General features: G+C 39.9%; 1 pseudogene; it reads right to left on the bottom strand.

Moving 5' to 3' along the window:
- Positions 1-8,598: 8,598 nt before the first annotated feature.
- Positions 8,599-9,181, bottom strand: LOC148778824 (replication protein A 32 kDa subunit pseudogene; annotated as a pseudogene).
- Positions 9,182-12,147: the final 2,966 nt, after the last annotated feature.

Genomic DNA, 12,147 nt, shown 5'->3' on the forward strand with positions numbered 1-12,147 from the left:
CTGACCTGCCTCTTGAGAAACCTGTATGCAGGTCAAGAAGCAACTGTTAGAACTGGACATGGAACAACAGACTGGTTCCAAATAGGAAAAGGTGTACGTCAAGGTTGTATATTGTTACCTTGCTTATTTAACTTATATGCAGAGTACATCATGAGGAACGCTGGGCTGGAAGAAGCACAAGCTGGAATCAAGATTGCCGGGAGAAATATCAATAACCTCAGATATGCAGATGACACTACCCTTATGGCAGAAAGTGAAGAGGAACTCAAAAGCCTCTTGATGAAAGTGAAAGAGGAGAGTGAAAAGGTTGGCTTGAAGCTCAACATTCAGAAAACAAAGATCATGGCATCTGGTCCCATCACTTCATGGGAAATAGATGGAAAAACAGTGGAAACAGTGTCAGACTTTATTTTTTTGGGCTCCAAAATCACTGCAGATGCTGATTGCAGCCATGAAATTAAAAGACGCTTGCTCCTTGGAAGGAAAGTTATGACCAACCTTGATAGTATATTAAAAAGCAGAGACATTACTTTGCCAACCAAGGTCCGTCTAGTCAAGGCAATGGTTTTTCCCGTGGTCATGTATGGATGTGAGAGTTGGACTGTGAAGAAGGCTGACCGCCGAAGAATCGATGCTTTTGAACTGTGGTGTTGGAGAAGACTCTTGAGAGTCCCTTATACTGCAAGGAGATCCAACCAGTCCATTCTGGAGGAGATCAATCCTGGATGTTCATTGGAGGGACTGATGCTAAAGCTGAAACTGCAATACTTTGGCCACCTCATGAGACGAGTTGACTCACTGGAAAAGACTCTGATGCTGGGAAAGGTTGGGGGCGGGAGGAGAAGGGGACGACGGAGAATGAGATGGCTGGATGGCATCACCGACTCTGTGGACATGAGTTTGAGTGAACTCCGGGAGTTGGTGATGGACAGGGAGGCCTGGCGTGCTGTGATTCATGGGGTCGCGGAGAGTCGGACACGACTGAGCGACTGAACTGAACTGAACTGAACTGAACTGATCTATCCATAGGTGTGAGTGGGGTATTAAAGTCTCCCACTATTATTGTGTTTTTGTTAATTTCCCCTTTCATACTTGTTAGCATTTGTCCTACATATTGTGGTGCTCCTATGTTGGGTGCATATATATTTATAATTGTTTTATCTTCTTCTTGGATTGATCCTTTGATCACTAGGTAGTTTCCTTCCTTGTCTCTTTCACAGCCTTTGTTTTAAAGTCTATTTTATCTGATATGAGTATTGCTTCTCCTGCTTTCTCTTGGTCTCTATTTGCGTGGAATATCTTTTTCCTGCCCTTCACTTTCAATCTGTATGTGTCCCTCATTTTGAGGTGGTCTCTTGTAGACAACATATGTAGGGGTCTTCTTTCTGTATCCATTCAGCCAGTCTTTGTCTTTTGGTTGGGGCAGTCAACCCATTTACATTTAAGGTAATTATTATGAGATGGCTGGGTGCCATCACCAACCCAATGGACATGAGTTTGAGTGAACTCCGGGAGTTGGTGATGGACAGAGAGGCCTGGTGTGCTGTGATTCATGGGGTCACAAAGAGTCAGACACAACTGAGTGACTGAACTGAACTGAACTGAACTGATGATCCTGTTGCCATTTACTTTATTGTTTTGGGTTCGAGATTATACATGCTTTCTGTGTTTCCTGTCTAGAGAAGGTCCTTTAGCATTTGTTGGAAAGCTGGTTTGGTGATGCTGAATTCTCTCAGCTTTTGCTTGTCTGTAAAGCTTTTGATTTCTTCTTCATATTTGAATGAGATCCTTGCTGGGTACAATAATCTTGGCTGTAGGTTATTTCCTTTCAACACTTTAAGTATGCCCTGCCATTCCCTCCTGGCCTGAAGAGTTTCTATTGAAGATCAGCTGTTATCCTTATGGGGATCCTCTTGAGTGTTATTTGTTGCTTTTCCCTTGCTGCTTTTAATATTTGTTCTTTGTGTTTGATCTTTGTTAATTTGATTCCTATGTGTCTTGGGGTATTTCATCTTGGGTTTATCATATTTGGGACTCTCTGGGGTTTTTGGACTTGGGTGATTATTTTCTACCCCATTTTAGGGAAATTTTCAACTATTAGATCCTCAAGTATTTTCTCATGGTCTTTCTTCTTGTATTCTTCTCCTGGGACTCCTATGATTCGGATGTTGGGGCGTTTAACATTGTCCCAGAGGTCTCTGAGATTGTCCTCATTTCTTTTAATTCGTTTTTCTTTTTACCTCTGTTTCATTTATTTCTACCATTCTATCTTCTAACTCATTTATTCTATCTTCTGCCTCCATTATTCTACTGTTTGTTCCCTCCATAGTGTTTTTGATCTCATCTAGTCCATTCTAAAGGAGATCAATCCTGGGTGTTCATCGGAAGGACTGATGCTAAAACTGAAACTCCAATACTTTGGCCACCTCATGCGACGAGTTTACTCACTGGAAAAGAGTCTGATGCTAGGAGGGATTGGAGGTGGGAGGAGACGGGGACGACAGAGAATGAGATGGCTGGATGGCATCACCGACTCGATGGACATGAGTTTGAGTGAACTCCGGGAGTTGGTGATGGACAGGGAGGCCTGGCGTGCTGTGATTCATGGGGTCGCAGAGAGTCGGACACGACTGAGCGACTGAACTGAACTGAACTGAACTGAATTGCATTATTCATTGTATATTGACTCTTTTTTATTTCTTCTAGATCCTTGTTAAACCATTCTTACATCTTCTCAATCCTTGTCTCCAGGTTATTTATTTGTAACTCCAAATTTTTTTCAAGATTTTGGATCATTTTCACTATCATTATTCGGAATTCTTTATCAGGTAGGTTCCCTATCTCTTCCTCTTTTGTTTGGGTTGGTGGGCATTTATTCTGTTCCTTTATTTGCTGGGTATTCCTCTGTCTCTTCATCTTGCTTATATTGCTGTGTTTGGGGTGGCCTTTCCATCTTCTGGCAGTTTGTGGAGTTCTCTTTATTGTGGAGTTTCCTTGATGTGGGTGAGGTAGGACGGGTGGCTTGTCAAGCTTCCCTGATTAGGGAAGCTTGTGTCGGTGTTCTGGTGGGTGGAGCTGGATTTCTTGTATGCACATCCCAGGTCTAAGCCGCTCAGGTTCAGGTACTCAGGTACTCCACAATGGCGCAGATTTGGTTGGGCCTGCATTTTGTGCCCTTCCTCAATCCAAGCAGCTCAGGTGACCAGGTGTTTGGCGAGCATGTTCACTGCAACTTATCGCCACCCTGGTCCCTGCCGCTCAGTTCTTTGGGTGTACAACTGGCGCACCTTCTCAGGCAGATGTCGACTGGTCAGTAACCCAAGAAGTCTTGGTTAACAACGAAGCCTGCTTGCAGTTTGGTTTTGGATGCCTCACTGGGGCCGCGATTGCCCACTTCCGGCTCTGTGTGCCCTCCCCTTCCTGTCTCGATGAGGGATGGGCTGTCTGCAGCCGACTAGCTCTGCTCAGTCCTTTGTTCTGTGAGCTGGTCTGGCGGAGTCTTAGGTTAGGGCTTTATGCCTTTTCATGGGGTAGCTATCCCACAGTCTGCTTTGCTATCTCCAGTTAGCTCTCTCAGATTGCTCTCAGGACATTCAGGCCCAGTCCTATCTCTAAGCAATGCAGCCCACACCTCCCTGCCCAGCCCCCGCTTGCTAATGGTGGATGCCGGCATTTGCATTGCTTCTCTGCTGGGAGTTACTGTTGGACGCATAATCTGTGGGATTTAATTATTTATTTATTTTCCTCCTGGTTATGTTTCTCTCTGAGGATCCAAGGTTCGCCACAGACTCACCAGTGAGAGTGTTTCCTGGTGTTTGGAAACTTCTTTCTTTTTTAAGCCTCCCTTCCCAGGATGGAGCTCTGTCCCTACCTCTTTTGTCTCTCTTTTTATCTTTCATGTTTTTTCTTACCTCCTTTCGAAGACAATGGGCTGCTTTTCTGGGTGCCTGATGTCCTCTGCCGGCATTCAGAAGTTGTTTTGTGGAATTTACTCAGTGTTCAAATGTTCTTTTGATGGATTTGTGGGGGAGAAAGTGGTCTCCCTGTCATATTCCTCTGCCATCTTGTTCCCTCTCTCCCCATTCTTTTTTATATTAATATTTATTTTAGGTTTTCTATCCTTAATATTTTTTAATACAATGCCCATTCATTGCTTCAAAGAAACAAATTACTGAATAACTAATATTGGGCATAAGTGTCTGTGGGTAAATCCAAGGTTAGGCACTCTTCTCCACTCTTCAAAGCATTAAAAAACACTGCATGTGTTATTAAAAAAAAAAAAATTGGCCACACCCCATGGCATATGGGATCTTACTTCCCAAACCAGGGGCTGAACACACACCTCCTGCATTGGAAAGCAGCATCTTAACCACAGGACCACCAGGGAAGTCCCTGTATGTATTATTTAAACAAATTTGAATACTTACTAGGTGCAAAATAATGTACTATGTACCATGAGTAATATAAAGAAAAGTTGATAGAAGCATTAGTCCTAAGAAATAATATCTGATGGGAAGAGAGCAGACACACATTCAATACCATAAATAGGTTAAAGTAAAAATCTTATGAGATTATGGGAAAGGACGAGATCAGTTCTAGGTGGGTAAGATCAGTTCTAATGGGGATTATAGTTTTCAGAGGAAACATAGTATTTAAAATCAATATAGAAACATAGAGATGACTTTGAAATGTTGGAATATGGTAAAGTTTATTACATTAATAGATAATATGAACAGCCCATGCTGTGAATACTTTTCAGGGCACAGGGACATTAAAATAGCAAGACATTTGGACTTGGAAAACTTGCCTATATATCAGTTTGTGTACTTATGATCAAGCTTAACTTTTCTGAACCCAAGATTTCTTACAATAAAATGGGGTAGTATTAAAATCTGCATTCATGTTGTAACAATCAAATGAGATTATGTGACTAATTTGATTAAAATAAAAATTTACTTTGCCAATTACTGTTTCCTAACGTCTTCTGTAAAGTCCCCATCAACAGCTGAGCAAGGAGCTCGCTAAAGGATATTTCTGTGTCATTATGTATATATATATATTTCACTTATTAAAACAATCTCATTTCAGTTGAGACTTTGGTTTAAAAAATTCAACCTTATATTTGATTGAAAGATTTCCCTTTCTCCCTAGTACACAGACTTTTGGCTCCATCAGTGTAGAGCAGAGAAAGAGAGGAGAAGTTTGGACAGAATCTCCCAGTTTCTCTTTTTCTTCTCAGGTCCTGGGACAAGGCAGAGAGATTATAAAATGATCAATCCATAAACAGAGGACAAGGATCATTTTCTGCAAAATTTTAAGTCTATAGAAAGGTTTTTTTTTTCTTTTGAACTATGGTGTGCATATTCTTTTTTGTTTTCATAAATACATGAGTTGGATTTTCTTGAACTCTTAACACATGGATTCTGAAGAAAAGTGTGGAGGGGTCCTGGTGGTTTTTCAGATTTCAGGCTCAAGGGCTCCCAGTTCCCTTCTATGTCAATAGATTATTTCCTTCTGATAATATGGGACCACTAAGTACACACTCTGAATCTCAGAACCCATCTTGGTTCATAAGGGCTTGTAACCTACAGTCCTGTTCTTCCTGATTTCCTCACGGGCTGCCATCAAGTGACCCAGATCTTGTCTTTCTTTTTTTCCCCCCGATGTTTTCTGAGCTCTGCCTCCTCTGAGTTTATGGAAAATTTTCAAGCCCCAGTCTCTCATCCTCCCTCCAGTGCTTACACTGGTCTGTCTCAGCTAAGCTCTGCACTTACCTCTGAGGAAAGGCCTTCCTACTCTTTTGAGTGTGAATATTTTCCAGAGATTTCTGAGGTCTTCCATTGTCTACACCCTTTTATACTCCCCTTTTAGCTCCAAGTATCATTTCAATTTCCTGTTAGGGGTTCTTGCCAGCCTCTGACTTTGCTAAATTTGGAGCTTGTAAGTTTTCTTAAGTTTGTAACTTTGAACTCAACATTCAAGAAATGAAGATTATGGCATCTGATCCTATCATTTCATAGATGGGGAAACAATGGAAACAGTGACAGACTTTATTTTCTTGGGCTCCAAAATCACTGCAGATGGTGACTGCAGCCATGAAATTAAAAGACACTTGCTCCCTGGAAGAAAAGCTGTGACCAACCTAAATAGCATATTAAAAAGCAGAGACATTACTTTGCTAACAAAGGTCTGTCTAGTCAAACCAACTAGACAGTAGTCTAGTTTTTCAGTAGTCATGTATGGATGAAAGAGTTGAACCATAAAGAAAGCTGAGCACTGAAGAGTTAATGCTTTTGAACTGTGGTTTTGGAGAAGACTCTTGAGTCCCTTGGACTGCAAGGAGATTCAACCAGTCCATCCTAAAAGAAATCAGTCCTGACTATTCATTGGAAGGACTGATGCTGAAGCTGAACCTCCAGTACTTTGGCCATTTGATGCAGAGAACTGACTCATTTGAAAAGACCCTGATGCTAGGAAAGATTGAAGGTGAAAGGAGAAGGGGATGACAGAGGATGAGATGGTTGGATGGCATCACCAACTCAATGAACATGAGTTTGAGTAACCCCTGGGAGTTGGTGATGGACAGGGAGGCCTGGCATGCTGCAGTCCATAGGGTTGCAAAGAGTCGGACATGACTGAACTGAATCTATATTCTAACCCAATACTTACACATGACTAAGCGACTGAAGTTTTCTTCAAATTGAAATAAACCTAAGATTATGTGTGCTTTCTATTTTTATTTCTTTTTGTTCTCAGAATGTGAGAATATTCAAATCTAAGCTACTGCATGCTTTCTAATGGAAGCAGTTGTTTTCACCAAATTTTATGACTGCAACATTCTCCTGTAGGCCTCAAATTTTTAAACATATTTAATATAACACTCCAATATGCTTACTTTTGGTAGTTGAATTCTCTTTAAGACTTTTTTGCCTCTAATTTTTGAAGACTTGGGTAGTGAAACCCTTGGTGATTATTAGTCAATCCAGTTCACCTGCCTTCACCAATCAACGTTGTTTTAATTGCTCCTATTAAAAACTAAGATCATGGCATCTGGTCCCATCACTTCATGGGAAATAGATGGAGAAACAGTGTCAGACTTTATTTTTTTGGGCTCCAAAATCACTGCAGATGCTAACTGCAACCATGAAATTAAAAGACGCTTACTCCTTGGAAGGAAAGTTATGACCAACCTAGATAGCATATTAAAAAGCAGAAACATTACTTTGCCAACAAAGGTCCGTCTAGTCAAGGCTATGGTTTTTCCTGTGGTCATGTATGGATGTGAGAGTTGGACTGTGAAGAAAGCTGATCGCCAAAGAATTGATGCTTTTGAACTGTGGTGCTGGAGAAGACTCTTGAGAGTCCTTTGGACTGCAAGGAGATCCAACCAGTCTATTCTAAAGGAGATCAGTCCTGGGTGTTCATTGGAACGACTGATACTGAAGCTGAAACTGTAATACTTTGGCCACCTCATGCAAAGTGTTGACTCACTGGGAAAGACTCTGATGCTGGGATGGATTGGGGGCAGGAGGATAAGGGGACGACAGAGAATGAGTTGGTTGGATGGCATCACTGACTCAATGGACATGAGTTTGAGTGAACTCCAGGAGTTGGTGATGGACAGGGAGGCCTGGCGTGCTGTGTTTCATGGGTTGCAAAGAGTCGGACACAACTGAGTGACTGAACTGAACTGAACTAGAGTTTTCTGAGACTATCTTCAATTCTTTCATTCTTTTTTCTTTCTTTTGTTCTTTAAATGAAACAAAGATGAATATTTTTAATGATAAAAAGTACAATTCACAAAGAATATAGACATCATAAACCATTAGACATTTATAAATCATTAGACACCCAAAACAAAAATCAGAAGAAATATAAGAGAAAAGAAAATGATAATCATAGTGAGACGTATTATCATTTCTCTGAGAATATTTTATCAAGTGATGAAAAAAATAAGAATAGGAGCATCTTGAATGATGTCATTAATAATTTAAATAAAATATATTTATATTTAATTTATATTACTTTTTTTACTTCAATAGCAGAGCTATTAAACATATGAACATACTTATTTTGTACAACACACATTTCTTTCTCTCCTCTGCCCCAGGAAGCCAGCACTCTAGAACCCCATGTTTATAAAAACACACTTTTGGCAGCTACGACAAGGTGAAAAAAGTGCAATTCTGAAAGTAACAACAAAAAAAGGCAGGAGAGTGGGCCCAGTGCTGCTCATCTTCTCTCAAGAGGAAACAATTTAAGAATAGAAACTCTTGAGCATTACTTAAGCAGTACTGCCCAACTCTCTTGGTAGCATCTCTCTTTCAATTCCATTTATCTTGATGTTCTAACTAACTAATCTGTTACTTCTTAAAGAAACTCTGCCCTGGTTTATATCCTTTTCAGTGGCCCATATCCCCTTGAACGTCAAAAACACAAAAGAGTAGTAGTAAGTTTCAAAAGGATGTCAGTTGAGATCTTTTATAGATGAAATCTACTTCCTAGAAGTCAACTCGCCAATTATATGCACAGTTGGGGACAAGAGGCTGCAAAAAAAGGTCCAACTGGAAAATATCTCGGGTATCCAATTAGATCCAGTTATTCTGCGTCTGTGGATTTAAAATGATCATCATCCACGGTGGAATAGATGTGTCCCTCGTTGCTTAGAAAATCCACAACTAGCTGATTGAGAATATGGATATGTGTTGGAGTTGATTCTTGAGATCCTGAAAGTTCAATTCTTCATGTCTTGGGCAAGCCTTGATCAAATTCAGCAACTGGTTCTGGGCCACAGTGAGGTCATTTGCTGGTATGAAGTTATTCCCACCAAAGTTCCCAGCTTCACTCATTCCTGGATTGCTGATCGGTGCTCTCCCTGCTGAGGGCTTGGCTGTTCGACTTACTCAGCATCATGTGTGCATTGACTACATCCAGAATATGTGCGGTGAACTCATTCATATCCTCCAGGGGCATAATCTTAAAGGCTACCAGGCTTTTCTTGTTCTGGAAAGATCTCAGATGACCAGCCACTTTCACATATGTTTCTGGAAGGACCACAGTGTTTTCACTGTTGGCATCATCTGTGTCAACCCACTGGCGAACATCCATGGGTGCAGCTGTCATGTCATCTACCTTGTAAACAATGTTGTTTGCAGCCTTCTCTGCATTTCTGATAATCCCCACAATATATTACTCTTATATCCTACAGAAATAGATTTAAAATTTTGTATCTCATACATTGTTATTAGATGTCAACAGTACATTTTAAAAAACTGGCAAAAAGATAAACATTACTAAATTTCAAAAGGTAGAAATCGTTTTTGTGTGTGATTCAGTTATCTATATACACAAAAATTATTTTTTTAATTATTTTCCATTATAGATTATTACAAGATATTGACCATAGTTCCCTGTGCTATACATTAATCTTTGTTGCTTGTTGCATATTTTTTTTTAATTAGAAATCTAGCATTCTATACATACTAAGTCAAACAAGTGAAACCAAAATGTCATAAATGTTGTAGTTAGGCAAAAATCCATAAGTTTTCTAAAATATATATATTTATACATATTATATATACATGTATACAAAAGCTTTTCTATTACAGTTGATGAAGTCTTGAGAAAATGCATCAGAAAAAAGAGATGGAGAAATTAAAAAACAACTGAATATGAAATAGAAAAAGTGAAACAAACTAGATAAAAGTTCCTCATATAGTCCAGTGTTTTTAAACCTGGCTGCTCATTAGAAACATATCTGGAGCGCTGGCAAAAAAAAAGAAAAAGTATCTGGCCATTTGTATTTTTCAAAAAAAATTCCAAGATAATTCTGATATGCATCTGGATTTTAAAAAGTGATTACAGGTTTTTCTATTAAATGATAGTTTTGGTGATATAGAATTCTATTATTTTTCTGTTGAACAATTATGATACACTGGTGTTAAGTGACTAGTAGTTACATAATCACAATAATAAAAGATGTTTATCAGTTTTCACAATCAATAGCTAGACAAAAAAATAAAAGATAATTATAAGCCATAATGGGCACATAATTAACCTAACAATATAAAATTATTACATACAGCTTTGGGGGTCAGGTAGAGTGATGTGGTAAGTTGAAGTGCATACATGCACATGTTTTCATCTGCTCAGCCAGTCTGTGTCTTTTGGTTGGTGTATTTAATCCATTTACATTTAAATTAATTACTGACATGAATGATCTTATTACTGTTTTCTTAATGGTTTGGGGTTTATTTTCTGTAGGTAAATCATTTATTTCCTTCTCTTGTTTCCTGCCTAGAAAAATGCTTTTAGCATTTATGGTAAGGCTGGTGTGGTGGTGCTGAATTCTCTTAAATTTTTCTTGTCTGGAAAGCCTTTGATTTCTCCATCAAATCTGAAAGAGAGTTTTGCTGGGTAGAGTATTCTTGGTTGTACCTTCTTTTTCAACACTTTAAACATATTATGCCATTCCCTTCTGGCTTGTAGATTTTCTGTTGCAGAATCAGTTGGTAGCCTGACAGGAGTTCCCTTGTATGTTATTTGTCCTTTTTCCGTGGTTGCTTTTAATATTTTATCTCTGTCTTTAATTTTTGTCAGTTTGACTACTATGTGTCTTGGTGTGTTCCTCCTTGGGTTTATCCTGCCTGTGACTCTCCATGCTTCCTTGACTTGGTTGATTATTTCCTTTCCCATGTTAGATAATGTTTCAGCTATTATCTCTTCAAGTATTTTCTCAGGCCCTTTCTCTCTTCTCCTTCTGGGAACCCTATAACGCAAATATTTATTTGTTTAATGTTGTATCAGAGGTCTCTTAGGCAGTTTTCATTTCTTTTCATTCTTTTTTCTATATTCTGTTCTGTGGCAGTGATTTCCACCATTCTGCACTCCAGGTAACTTATCCTTTCTTCTGCCTGTTATTCTGCTATGGATTCCTTCTAGTGTGTTAATTCATCTCTCTTTGTTTGCTTTTTTGTAGGGTCCCCTTCTTTCTCCCCCGGTGGCGCCGCAGGGGAGAGCAAGGCATTGGCAAGTCCTCGGCCTCGGATGTGGAGACCATTTTGCCTCCCAGCGCCGGAGCGGTGGGAAAGAAACTCCAGGGAAAGGGTGAGCTGGCCGCCCGCACCGCAGCCCTCCTCACCCAAGAAGGACACTCAGACGCAGTGGGGGTTCTGTCAAGGCAGTTCCGCTTAATTGATACAAGCTCTCCTTATATTAAGGAGAGCTGAGGGTTTTGCAAGGGACTTCCTATGGTCTGCTCCAATCACATTAAAGGTCAGGTCGTCACGCGCTGACGACACAACAGAGGTCTAGGGTGATCATGCACTGTTTATGCAAGGGGAAGTGTTCAGGGGCCAATCACAATTTTTTGTGATTATCTGGGGCCTCGCACTCCTGACATCCGTCAGGTGTCATCTTTATGGGTGTGCCTTTGCCATGTGTCTTTTTTCAGCCGTGCACCCTATACTTTTTATTTCTTCTAGGTCTTTAGTAAACATTTCTTGCATCTTCTCAATCTTTGCCTCCATTCTGTATCTGAATCCTGATTCATCTTCACTATCATTATTCTGAATTCTTTTTCTAAAGGGTTTCTTTTCTCCATTTAGTTGTTTTTCTGAGGCTTTATCTTATTCTTTCATCTGGAACATAACTTTCGGCTTTTTTCATGCTGATTAACTGTCTCTAATGTGTTTTTGTTTTACTGACTGTGGGATTGTGGTTCTTGCTTCTTCTGTCTGCCCTCTGATGGATGAAGGTAAGAGACATGTGTAAGCTTCCTGGAGGGAGGGACTTTTTGTTGTTGCTCTTCAGTCACTCAGTTGTGTGTGACTCTTTGCAACTCCATGGACTGCAGCATGCCATTATGTGTGTGTTGTGCTTTGTTCAGTCATATAGTTAAATTACTAATTATTAGTAGATTTTAGCTTGATTCAGAAGGGTCCAGAGCAGCCTTTGACCTAGGAGTAGTTTTGCTTACTACTAATCTTGAAAGATGATGCTGTGAAAGTGCTGCACTCAATATGCCAGCAAATTTGGAAAACTCAGCAGTGGCCACAGGACTGGAAAAGGTCAGTCTTCATTCCAATCCCAAAGAAAGGCAATGCCAAAGAATGCTCAAACTACTGTACAATTTCACTCATCTCACAA

The sequence above is a fragment of the Moschus berezovskii genome, chromosome 1 (assembly GCF_049115385.1).
Source record: "Moschus berezovskii isolate FMDL1 chromosome 1, NW_MosBer_1.0, whole genome shotgun sequence".
NCBI lineage: Eukaryota > Metazoa > Chordata > Mammalia > Artiodactyla > Moschidae > Moschus > Moschus berezovskii.